At 43.0% G+C, this 12,500-nt stretch overlaps 1 protein-coding gene across 6 annotated transcripts in view; it reads right to left on the bottom strand.

Annotated features, from left to right (window-relative positions):
* LOC128686280 (notch homolog 2 N-terminal-like protein R) overlaps positions 1-12,500 on the bottom strand; it is a 925,742-nt gene that overhangs the window by 174,325 nt on the left and 738,917 nt on the right. For all 6 annotated transcript variants that reach the window (XM_070085813.1, XM_070085809.1, XM_070085808.1 and 3 more), the window contains one exon: positions 1,512-1,551. The gene's annotated coding sequence lies outside the window, so the exon portion shown is untranslated. The remainder of the gene's footprint in view (positions 1-1,511; positions 1,552-12,500) is intronic.

Genomic DNA, 12,500 nt, shown 5'->3' with positions numbered 1-12,500 from the left:
TTTCACCAACCTTGCCCTAGTAATTTCACTTTTCCCAGGTACAGGTGCTTTATTACGGTTTTGTATTTCCTCTTGCGACAGATTTGATCTCGTTTCCCACCTGTGCTCCCTGGCACACCTGTGCTCCCTGGCACACCTGCGCTCCCTGGCACACCTGCGCTCCCTGGCACACCTGTGATGGCCTATATATACTGTGTGCACCCTGACACACTTGTGCTCCCTGGCACACCTGTGCTCCCTGGCACACCTGTGCTCCCTGGCACACCTGTGCTCCCTGGCACACCTGTGCTCCCTGGCACACCTGTGCTCCCTGGCACACCTGTGCTCCCTGGCACACCTGTGATGGCCTATATATACTGTGTGCACCCTGACACACTTGTGCTCCCTGGCACACCTGTGCTCCCTGGCACACCTGTGCTCCCTGGCACACCTGTGCTCCCTGGCACACCTGTGATCCCTGGCACACCTGTGCTCCCTGGCACACCTGTGATCCCTGGCACACCTGTGATGGCCTATATATACTGTGTGCTCCCTGGCACACCTGTGTTCCCTGGCACACCTGTGCTCCCTGGCACACCTGTGTTCCCTGGCACACCTGTGCTCCCTGACACACCTGTGCTTCCTGGCACACCTGTGCTCCCTGGCACACCTGTGCTCCCTGGCACACCTGCGCTCCCTGGCACACCTGTGATGGCCTATATATACTGTGTGCTCCCTGACACACTTGTGCTCCCTGGCACACCTGTGCTCCCTGGCACACCTGTGTTCCCTGGCACACCTGTGCTCCCTGACACACCTGTGCTTCCTGGCACACCTGTGCTCCCTGGCACACCTGTGCTCCCTGGCACACCTGCGCTCCCTGGCACACCTGTGATGGCCTATATATACTGTGTGCTCCCTGACACACTTGTGCTCCTGGCACACCTGTGCTCCCTGGCACACCTGTGGTCCCCGGCACATCCCGTTACTGACCCAGTCCTCGGCCGACCCTTTTCCGTCGTTTCATCTAATCGTTCATCTAATCCTCCTTCCTCCTTCCTCCTTCCATTTGAGTTCCTCCTTGATTCAAGTATTTCCTTCTTTTCTACATTGCACTCCAATGCAATGTAGCTATTTCTTGTTCCACTGTCATGATTGTGCAACTAAAATTACTGCCCCTCTTCCTTAGTAAACATCTCGTTCTTATGTACCTCTGATACTTTTTTTTTCTGTTATTAGCCTCTAAACAGAACACTGAATCTGTAAGGAGAGTTCAGCTTCATACAGGACTACACTCTTCAGTCTACACTATCTATGTGTTGTGACGTGATATCTGATCAGCGTATATTACCAACGCATACCTATATTATTTTTTGCTTATGAAAATGTGCCATGGCTCAAGTTGCTCATGAGAACTGACCATTTTAGAAGTAAAACAGTGCAGGACGTAGTGCACACACTGCTCATGGAACACTATACAAAAAGAATACAGCAGTAACCTTACGAGGGAAAGAATACAACAAGAATCTTACCTTGTCTGGTGTCCTTCAAAAACAGGATAGGAAGTAGGATCTGCAAAGAGAAAATAGATTAATATATGTTAATGCTGTGTTATATATATATATACATATATATATATATATATATATATATATATATATATATATATATATATATATATATATATATATATATACATACATATATATATATATATATATATATATATATATATATATATATATATATATATATATATATATATATATATATATATACATATAAGAAAAAAGAAATTAAAAAGTAACTGTATATTTCGACTCTCAATTGGATTCCTCATCAGCAGGAAATGCATTTTTTTTTATTTCCTTTAATCTCAACTTCAATAAAAATTGCATAAGAAGTGCCCAACAATTACTGTATGTAATGTAAGGTATCCTCTACACGGTGCTCAAGAAATTGCTGTGGTAAGAAAATGAAGACAAGCAGTATCTTGGGCGATTCTTAGCAAAAATCGGAATCCAGTGCGAAGGTTAGAACCGCTACCATAAATCAGTGAGGCAACAACCTCGACCACTCCTGGCCAAGATTACTGGAATTCCATCTATTAGGTGAGGGGTAAAATTTTCAGCCAGGAATGGAGAAACTTGAAGAGAAACTATTCAAAAATTTATACACAAATAAACCGCACATAGAAGAGAAGCCTATGACGGCGTTATGGAATCGTCGTTATATTCTTCTCTTTCCCATGTGCACGTTATTTGTGTATTGTTCCAGTCCCGGTATTGTACCTTTTTGTTCTTTATACAAAAATCTTCCACTACTACAACAGCAATTTTTTTTTAAATACATCGATGAAAGCAATCCTGGGAGAGATCATGTCGGAGGATCTCACCTTCAAGGACCATAACATTGTATCAATCGCATCTGCTAGAAAAATGACAGGATGGGTAATGAGAACCTTCAAAACTAGGGATGCCAAGCCCATGATGACACTCTTCAGGTCACTTGTTCTATCTAGGCTGGAATATTGCTGCACACTAACAGCACCTTTCAAGGCAGGTAAAATTGCTGACCTAGAAAATGTACAGAGAACCTTCACGGCGCGCATAACGGAGATAAAACTCCTCAGTTACTGGGAGCGCTTGAAGTTCCTGAACCTGTACTCCCTGGAACGCAGGCGGGAGAGGTACATGATTATATACACCTGAAAAATCCTAGAGGGACTAGTACCGAACTTGCACACGAAAATCACTCAAACCGAAAGCAAAAGACTCGGCAGAGGATGCAACATCACCCCAATGAAAAGTAGGGGTGTCACTAGCACGTTAAGAGACAGTACAGTAAGTGTCAGGGGCCCGAGACTGTTCAACTGCCTCCCAGCATACATAAGGGGGATTACCAATAGACCCCTGGCTGTCTTCAAGCAGGCACTGGACAAGCCGGGCTGTGGCTCGTACGTTGGACTGTATGCAGCCAGCAGTAACAGCCTGGTTGATCAGGCCCTGATCCACCATGAGGCCTGGTCACAAACCGGGCCGCGGGGGCGTTGACCCCCGGAACTCTCTCCAGGTAAACTCTCTCTCCAGGTAATCCTTTACCTTGTGATCAAACATCATACAGCTTTTTCAAAATTCTTCTTCTTTCAGCAAACTGGCCGTATCCCACCGAGGCAAGGTGGTCCAAAAAGAAAAACAAAAGTTTCTCATTTTAACTTTAGTAATATATACAGGACAAGGGGTTACTAGCCCCTTGTTTCCGGCATGTTAGTCGCCCCTTCCGACACGCATGACTTACGGAGGAAGAATTCTGTTCCACTTCCCCATGAGATAAGAGGAAATACACAAGAACAGGAACTAGAAAGAAAATAGAAGAAAACCCGGAGGGGTGTGTATATATATGCTTGTACATGTATGTGTAGTGTGACCTAAGTGTAAGTAGAAGTAGCAAGACGTACCTCAAATCTTTCGTGTTTATGAGACAGAAAAAAGACACCAGCAATCCTACCATCATGTAAAACAATTACAGGCTTTCGTTTCACACTCACTTGCTTTCAGTTTCACACTCATTTACAAATTATCTTCGCTGAAAATATATATAAACGGTGTCTCCTAGAGAAAACAACGGATACTCGTTAGAAGAAATACTTAAGTATGGGAGACTAACAACTTATAAAGATTGTTAAGTTCTCGATATAGATAACACTGGCACTGGCTGTTCTCTACGACAGTTTGTCATTTCCAATAGCAAGAATTTTTTTTTCTGTTTTGCATCAATTTCTAAACAAGTGGCGCATCCTGCTTAGGAGGATGGATCTGGATGATAGTATGAAGCAGATAACAGGTTCTGGAAAGTTATCGCACCAAACAATGGAGAAAGTAAAAAAAAAATGAAAATAAATCTGACCACCACTGTAAGTAAAGGTATTTCTCTATTTCACAGGATACTTAATAACTGTCACTGGAGGACTAAAGACTTTCAGTAACATACTGAGGTAATCTACATGGGCTACGGAAACAGCAAAATAATTACAGAGACCTGCATTGTGAAATACACCAAGATTTGCGAAAATTACACTTCCATGTAGTTACAGATAGAGCTGAATGTAATTGTAAAGTAACGTCCACATATAAGATGAGGCTCTAAACTTGATAGAGGCCTTCTGAAATACAGTAAAATCTGTGTAATAGTAGCTTTTGCTGTGCTCGTATAGAAATAGCATAGAAAATTAGAATGAATATAGGTACCCCTTTACAAATCTAGAGAGAGAGAAAACGAAAACGTGTAAAGGAAAAAATCAAAGTGCGAATGCTGCCTTTGCAGTGCTGGAAAGAGCAAACAAGAGAGTGCATGGGGAAGAGAAAAGAGGACGAAGGAAAAAAAAAGCTTCGATTGCTGTCAGACGAGTTGAAAGGCTTCAGTCATTTTTGTTCTGTGCTTGTGTCTGAAGTCTGAGTAGCTTGCCCTCTAGCCTCGAGCAATAACAAAGATGCATTGAGATCGCTTCACCCTCAAAGCTCACGCAATAACAGGGATGTATTTTGAGTAATTACCCCTTAGAGTTAATATGATAACTTGGATGGAGTATTATGAATCCACCTTCAGTGCTCGTGTAATAACAGGGATGGAATATGAGCAGTTACCCTCATGGCTTTCTCTAATACAAGGATGAATTACACCAAAAACTCGCATTTAGGAGAGGAATCTTAAGACAACCATTCGATCCCTCCTGGATCATTGTCAAGGCACAACTGACTTGTCACTTGAGGGTGGTACAGGACAGGCCGAAACCTCGTCATAATGTTCCTCTCCTAATTGCCAATATTTGGTGTATTACAGCAACAGTATTGCGACCATTCTTCAAGGATAACTTGATGCTCTTGTTTGCTTATACAGGAAAACATAATTCCCTTTCGTTTAACACAAACTACAATTTATTTTATTATAGGAGATAAAAAGAAAGATTTAGTGCAACAAGTACAGATAAGAACAGAGACGCTGGAAAAAATGAATGTTAAGGGATGATAATGACGATAACGATATCATAACGGCATTCTCAGGGGAATATAAACACTGCCTCGCATCACTACTTACAATGTTACGAGTCTTTTAGGAAGTTTGCAGTTTTTAAAAATAGTTTTTTCCCTGACATTGTCGGGTCTACTGTCATGTACTGACATTCGCTTTATGTAATTATTATTTTCATCCTATAACCTTTATTGTCTAGACTCTAGAGAGGAATAATGATATATAACAATGCATTCATATTGCACAAATATGGGAGAGTGAATTTTACGACGATGTTCTGTCCGACCTGGGCAGGATTATTTGTTCCAGCCACGGTATTGTACATTGTTATTCTTTATACTGTTAGATAGGAACACATTGTTAGTTAAGTACATAATTAATAAAGCGATCTTTAAATTTTCCTTTATATAGTACATCTGTTTCTATACTGAGCTAGAAGTTGTCACTGTGATGTAAGCTGAAACCTTTATGAAATTATTTCGAAGGTTTGCAGTCAAAAGCTGGTGTCCAAGATTAATAATTTCAAACACTGGAACGACCTTTGTTGCTGATGTTTACATCAATAATATATCTGAACAAGAGGACTTCCTATATAATCGTGATGCAACACCGATGTCGGTGAATAAACCATTCCTCCCTAAACTCCTCGTCAAGGGTTTTGTGAGTATAAGATCAGCGTTGTGAAACTGTGCTTAAGAGAGACTCTTCACCGCCAATGGATCGACTTAGAAGAATTCAGAACTGTCGCAACTGAGGTTGAACATAGTTAAGAGTCGACTTATGACTTATGTCACTGACCATCATGATAATATAAAAATACAAACTCTTTCACATTAAATTTACAGATGAAGGTTTGAACCAGTTCATCCAATGAAAGACAATAAAATGCTGTAGGACTCAGAACTTAAACATCTCAGTTATGTCATTAAATGCTGGGGAAAATATCTGACGATAAGATTATTTAACGCCATCAAGTGAACACGTCTACGGGGCCGAAACTATATAAGTAAATTGTCTCTGAAACCCGGTGACAATGATGGCCTAAGAACTCAATGGCCTCTAGGAAAAATAGTAACCATACATTCTGAAGTATGTGAGACAGTCAGGACTGTTAAAGTCTTGGACAAAACTATAGTAATCATACGAACATAAGATAAATTAGCGCCGTTAGAGTCACAGTTTTGAAAAGGAATCCATTATTTATCAGAAAACATCACAATGTGAAGCTCGACCAAAGAGACGATGAGAGGTGGTGGCTAGTGAGAAAATTTTAGGAAGATTGAAAATTAATAAAGAAAGAAGAAGAGCAGGAGTAAACTGGAGAGAAAAAGACGCTCCCTCTACAGAAGACGACGAAGAGTCACTGAGCTCCTCAGGAGTGCTAGAATATCTGATACACGAAGGGAGGCGCTGACCAGGGAAGTGGAAACTATCGAACTTAAGCTAAATGACTCTTACAGGAACCAGGAGAGGCAGGAGGAGCTTAAAGCTATTAGTGAAATTGAAAGAAATTCAAAATATTTCTTTTCATATGCCAAAAACAAGGCAAATACCACATCTAGTATCGGGCCCTTACTCAGACAGGATGGGACTTACACAGACGACAACAAGGAAATGAGTGAAATATTGAAATCCCAGTACGACTCTGTGTTTAGTGAACCACTAATCGGTCTGAGGATCGACGACCCAAATGATTTCTTCATGAATGAGCCTCAAAACTCCATAAATGTATGCCAGATTTCCGACATTACCCTAACTCCGATAGATTTCGAAAAAGCCATTGACAACATGCCTATGCACTCAGCCCCGGGCCCAGACTCGTGGAACTCTGTTTTCATTAAGAACTGCAAGAAACCCCTCTCGCGTGCCCTAAGTACACTATGGAGGAGGAGCTTGGACATGGGTGAAATTCCACAGTCACTTAAAACAACGGATATAGCCCCACTCCATAAAGGTGGCAGCAAAGCATTAGCTAAGAACTATAGACCAATAGCTCTGACATCCCACATCATAAAAATCTTTGAAAGAGTGCTAAGAAGCAGGATTGCAAATCACCTGGATTCCCAAAATCTGCACAATCCAGGGCAACATGGGTTTAGGGCAGGTCGCTCCTGCCTCTCACAACTACTGGATCACTATGACATGGCCTTGGATGCACTGGAAGAAAATCAGAATGCAGATGTAATATACACAGACTTTGCAAAAGCATTTGACAAATGCGATCATGGCGTAATAGCCCATAAAATACGTGCTAAAGGAATAACTGGGAAAGTGGGGAGATGGATCTTCAACTTCCTAACAAATCGAACACAAAGAGTAGTGGTCAACAGAGTTAAATCGGAGGCTGCCATAGTGAAGAGCTCTGTTCCACAAGGCACAGTACTCGCCCCCATCTTATTCCTTATCCTCATATCAGACATAAACAGAGATATACACCACAGCACCGTATCATCCTTTGCGGATGATACTAGGATCTGCATGAGGCTGTCATCTGCTGAGGACGCGGTTAACCTCCAAGAAGATATAAACAAAGTTTTCCAGTGGGCAACGGTAAACAATATGATGTTCAATGAGGACAAATTCCAACTACTCCGTTATGGAAAACTGGAGGAGATAATAACTAGAACAGAGTATACTACTGACTCCGGCCATACAATAGAGCGGAAAAATAATGTAAGGGACCTGGGAGTAGTAATGTCTGAGGATCTCACTTTCAAGGATCACAACAGTGCCACGATCGCACGTGCAAAGAAAATGATAGGATGGATAATGAGAACTTTCAAAACGAGAGATGCCAAGCCCATGATGATCCTTTTCAAATCACTTGTTCTCTCTAGGCTGGAATACTGCTGTACATTAACATCTCCATACAAAGCAGGTGAAATCGCAGATCTAGAGAGTGTACAGAGATCCTTTACTGCACGTATAAGTTCTGTCAAGCACCTTAACTACTGGGAACGCTTGGAAGCACTTGACTTGTACTCGTTGGAACGCAGGAGGGAGAGATATATCATAATCTACACTTGGAAAATCTTGGAAGGAATGGTCCCAAATCTGCACACAGAAATCACTTCCTACGAAAGTAAAAGACTGGGCAGGCGATGCAAAATGCCGCCAATAAAAAGTAGGGGCGCCATTGGTACACTAAGAGAAAACACCATAAGTGTCCGGGGCCCAAAACTGTTCAACAGCATCCCATCAAGCATTAGGGGAATTGCCAATAAACCCCTGGCTGCCTTCAAGAGAGAGCTGGACAGATACCTAAAGTCGGTGCCGGATCAGCCGGGCTGTGGCTCGTACGTCGGACTGCGTGCGGCCAGCAGTAACAGCCTAGTTGATCAGGCCCTGATCCATCGGGAGGTATGTGCAGCGAACATTGCCTGATTTGCCAGTGTGGAGGATACAGCCTCTATAAGACCTGATCCACAAGTCTTACCAAGGAGACAAAGTGGCAATCTTCCAGTGAGTTATTTTGAAATGTACGGAACATGATATAAGTTGTTTGACATGATAATTCATATGTTCTAATAATGACCATGTATTTATTGTCTTTAAAACTGATACACTGTGTTGACAACTAGTGACTGTCAGTGACGATGAGTGTAAGTGCAACATGTTGGTACTAATAGCAATGAGACGTTATACTGAAGACGGATGTGAGCATAGAATGCCCCAAACATAGAATCTCTCTCTCTCTCTCTCTCTCTCTCTCTCTCTCTCTCGCTAAATATATATATATATATATATATATATATATATATATATATATATATATATATATATATATATATATATATATATATATATATATATATATCAGTGACTGTATTAATAAATAAAAATTCCTAAAAGCACTCTGCACAAAGTATATACACACATACACTCTGAGGGACCGGCGATCTATCCCCGGCACGGGTGAGACCTTGGGCATGTTTGCTTACACCTGCTGCCCCTGTTCATCTAGCAGTAAGTAGGTACCTGAATGTTAGTCGACAGTTGTAGGTGGCATCCCGGGGAAGAGGGTTCAAGAACCCCAACGAAAGTAAGACAGACAGTCCCCGATGAGACACTGACTTTATTGAGTTAATAATCCGAAGAAAATCTTATCTTCTTACACCCACACACACACACGGGGCCAGAGCTAAGACTCGACCCCTGCAACAAAAATTAGGTGAGTACACACACACACACACACACACACACATACACACACACACACACACACAAACATAAACAAAAAAGAACACAAACACACAAAAAAAAACACAAACATTAATAACTGGCCGCTACCCGGTCACTCTTCCAGCTCCGTGAGCTTTTTCATAATTCTTCTTAAATCTGTGTATGGATCCTGCCTCCACTACATCACTATCCAGGCTAATCCACTTCCTGACAACTCTGTGACTGAAGAAATACTTCCTAACATCCCTATGGTTCGTCTGGCTCTTTAACTTCCAGCTGTGACCACTTGTTGCTGTGTTCCATCTCTGGAACATCCTGTTTCTGTCCACTTTGTCTAGACCTCTCAGTATTGTGTAAGTCGTTATCATATCCCCCTCATCTCTCCTGTCTTCCAGTGTCGTAAGGTCTATGTCCCCTTAGCTCCGGGACTAGTCTTGTTGCAAATCTTTGCACTTCCTCTAGTTTCCTTACATGCTTGGCTAGGTGTGGGCTCCAAACTGGCGCTGCATATTCCAATATGGGCCTAACGTACACAGTGTATAGGGTCCCGAATGTCTCCTTATTTAGATGCTGGAATGCTGTTCTTCGGTTTCCCAGGCATCCTTATGCTGCAACACTTATTTGGTTGATGTGCTCCTCAGGAGATGTGCCCGGTGTTATACTCACACCAAGGTCCTTTTCTTTGAGTGAGGTTTGTAGTCTCTGGCCCCTAGACTGTACTTCTTCAGTGGTCTTGTCTGCCCTTCCCAAATCTTCATGACTTTGCACTTGGTGGGGTTGAACTTCAGTAGCCAGTTGCTGGACCAGGCCTGCAGTGTGTCCATATCCCTCTCTAGTTCTGATTGGACCTCGTTTGGTTGAATTCTTCTCATCAACTTTATATCACCTGCAAACAGAGACACTTCGGAGTCTGTTCCTTCTGTCGTGTCGTTTACAAATACCAGAAACAGCACCAGTCCTAGGACTGATCCCTGTGGAACCCCGCTCGTTGCAGGCGCCCACTCTGACACCTCGCCAGATACCATGACTCACTGTTGTCTTCCTGACAGGTATTCCCTGATCCACTATAGTGTCTTCCCTGTTATCCCTGCCTGGTGTTCCAGCTTCCACACTAATCTCTTGTGTGGAACTGTGTCAAGCGCCTTCTTACAATCCAAGAAAATGCAATCTACCCAACCCTCTCTCTCTTGTCTTACTGCTGTCACCCTGTCATAGAAGTCCAGTAGGTTTGTGATGCAGAATTTCCGGTCCTTGAAACCGTGCTGGCTGTCGTTGACAAAGTCATTCCTTTCTAAGTGCTCCACCACTCTTCTGATAATCTTCTCCATGACCTTGCATACGTCAGTGACACTGATCTGTAGTTAAATGCTTTGTGTCTGTCTCCTTCTTTAAAAATTGGGACTACATTTGCTGCCCTCCATACTTCCAGTAGACGTCCTGTTTCGATACATGTGTTGAAGATAGTTGTTAGTGGTACATAAAGCGTCTCTGCTCCCTCTCTCAAGACCCATGGAGAGATGTTATTTGGCCCTATCGCCTTTGAGGTATCTAGCTCGCTTAACAGCCTCTTCACTTCTTCCTCGGTTGTATGTAATCTGTCCAACACTTGACGGTATACCCCACCTCTTCATCTTTTGAGATGTCCACTCCTTCCTTCCTCTGCCTGATTACCTGGTCCTTGACTGTTGTTTTCCTCCTGATGCGGCTGTACAACAGCTTTGGGTTAGATGTGGTTTTCACTGCTATGTAATTCTCGTATTGCTTTTTGGCCTTCTGTTTGACCTGTGCATAATCATTTCTGGCTCTACGACTGATCTCCTTATCCTCCTGGGTCCTTTGCCTTCTATACTTCTTCCATTCCCTAGCACACTTGGTTTTGGCCTCCCTGCACCTCTGGATGAATCACGAGCTCATCCTGGCTTTTTCATTATTTCTGTTATCCTTGGGTATAAACCTCTCCTCAGCTTCCTTGCATATTGTTATAACATCATCTCTTCTACTGACTTGCCTGCCAGTTCTCTGTCCCACTGAACCCCATTCAAGAAGTTTTTCATATTTGCGTAGTCCTCTTGTAGTTTGGCTTCATTAGCCCGGCCATTCCTGCTTCCCCCTCACTTGTATTTCTACTATGCATTCGAAGCTTAAAATCACGTGATCACTGGCCGCAGGAGTCTTTCATATGTGTTGTCTTCAATATCTTCACTACTCAAGGTGAATACCAAGTCCAATCTCTCTGGTTCATCCTCTCCTCTCTCTTTGGTAGTGTCCCTTACGTGTTGGTACATGAGGTTTTCCAGTACCACCTCCATCATCTTATCACTCCACTTTTCTTGGCCCCCATGTGGATCTCAGTTCTCCTAATCGATTTGCTTGTGGTTAAAGTCATCCATGAGCAGTAGCTTTGCCCTGCTCACATGAGCCCTTCTGGCCACTTTAGCCAGTGTGTCAACCATCGCCTCCTGCTATTTTGTGGTGGGTTATACATCACTGCAATTGGCACCTTGGGACCTCCAGACTGAAGTTTTAGCACTATGTAATCTCTTGCTTTTCCTCTGTCTCCTCTCTCTAGCTCATCAAATTCCCATTGGTTTTTGATCAGCAGTGCCATTCCTCCAACCCGTCTGTTCCCTCTGTCTTTCCTCAGGATCTGATATCCCGTTGGAAAGATGGCATCTGTTATCAGCCCTGTGAACTTGGTTGCTGTGAAGGCTATGATGTCCAATGATACCATTTGGCTCTTTCGTGCCACTCTTCCCACTTATTTGTTATTCCATCAGCATTGGTGCTCCATACCTTCAGTTTCCTCTCCAACACTGTGTTTTGGGGGGTCTCTGAGGGTGGGGGACCTGGAAGTGTACAGCCGGATTCTACAACGTAGTGTGGAGTGGGGGCTCTGGGTGTGGATTGTGGTCTGTGTTGGGATAGCATGATTGGTTGGAGGTTTCTAGGGGTGGTTCTGTGTGTGCTTGCTCTTGTTGCTCTGCCCTGCTCTGGTTGTCCTCTGCTGATTCTGTCCTTGTCTCTCCTCCTAGCTTCTTTCGCTTTTGTGTCCTCTCCCTCAGGTGCTGTCATTCTGTTCTTGTTCTGTCTCGGTCTAGGAACACCCTCTTGTATGCTGCCATGGTTTCTCTTGGAGAATCCTGTTTTGCATTGTTTCTGTCCTGAAAATCGGCTTGATCGGTCGTTTTCTCCCTTTCACGTACCCCTCTATTCTCTGAAAATTTACAATCTCAGACATTTTCTCTTCATCTATTTCGTTGATGATGTTCTCAATCTCCTGTCTTTCTGCCTGCCGTCTTTCAGTGTGTGTC

This window comes from Cherax quadricarinatus, chromosome 17 (genome assembly GCF_038502225.1).
Source record: "Cherax quadricarinatus isolate ZL_2023a chromosome 17, ASM3850222v1, whole genome shotgun sequence".
Classification (NCBI taxonomy): Eukaryota; Metazoa; Arthropoda; class Malacostraca; order Decapoda; family Parastacidae; genus Cherax; species Cherax quadricarinatus.
This window is presented reverse-complemented; position numbering and strand designations above follow the sequence as displayed.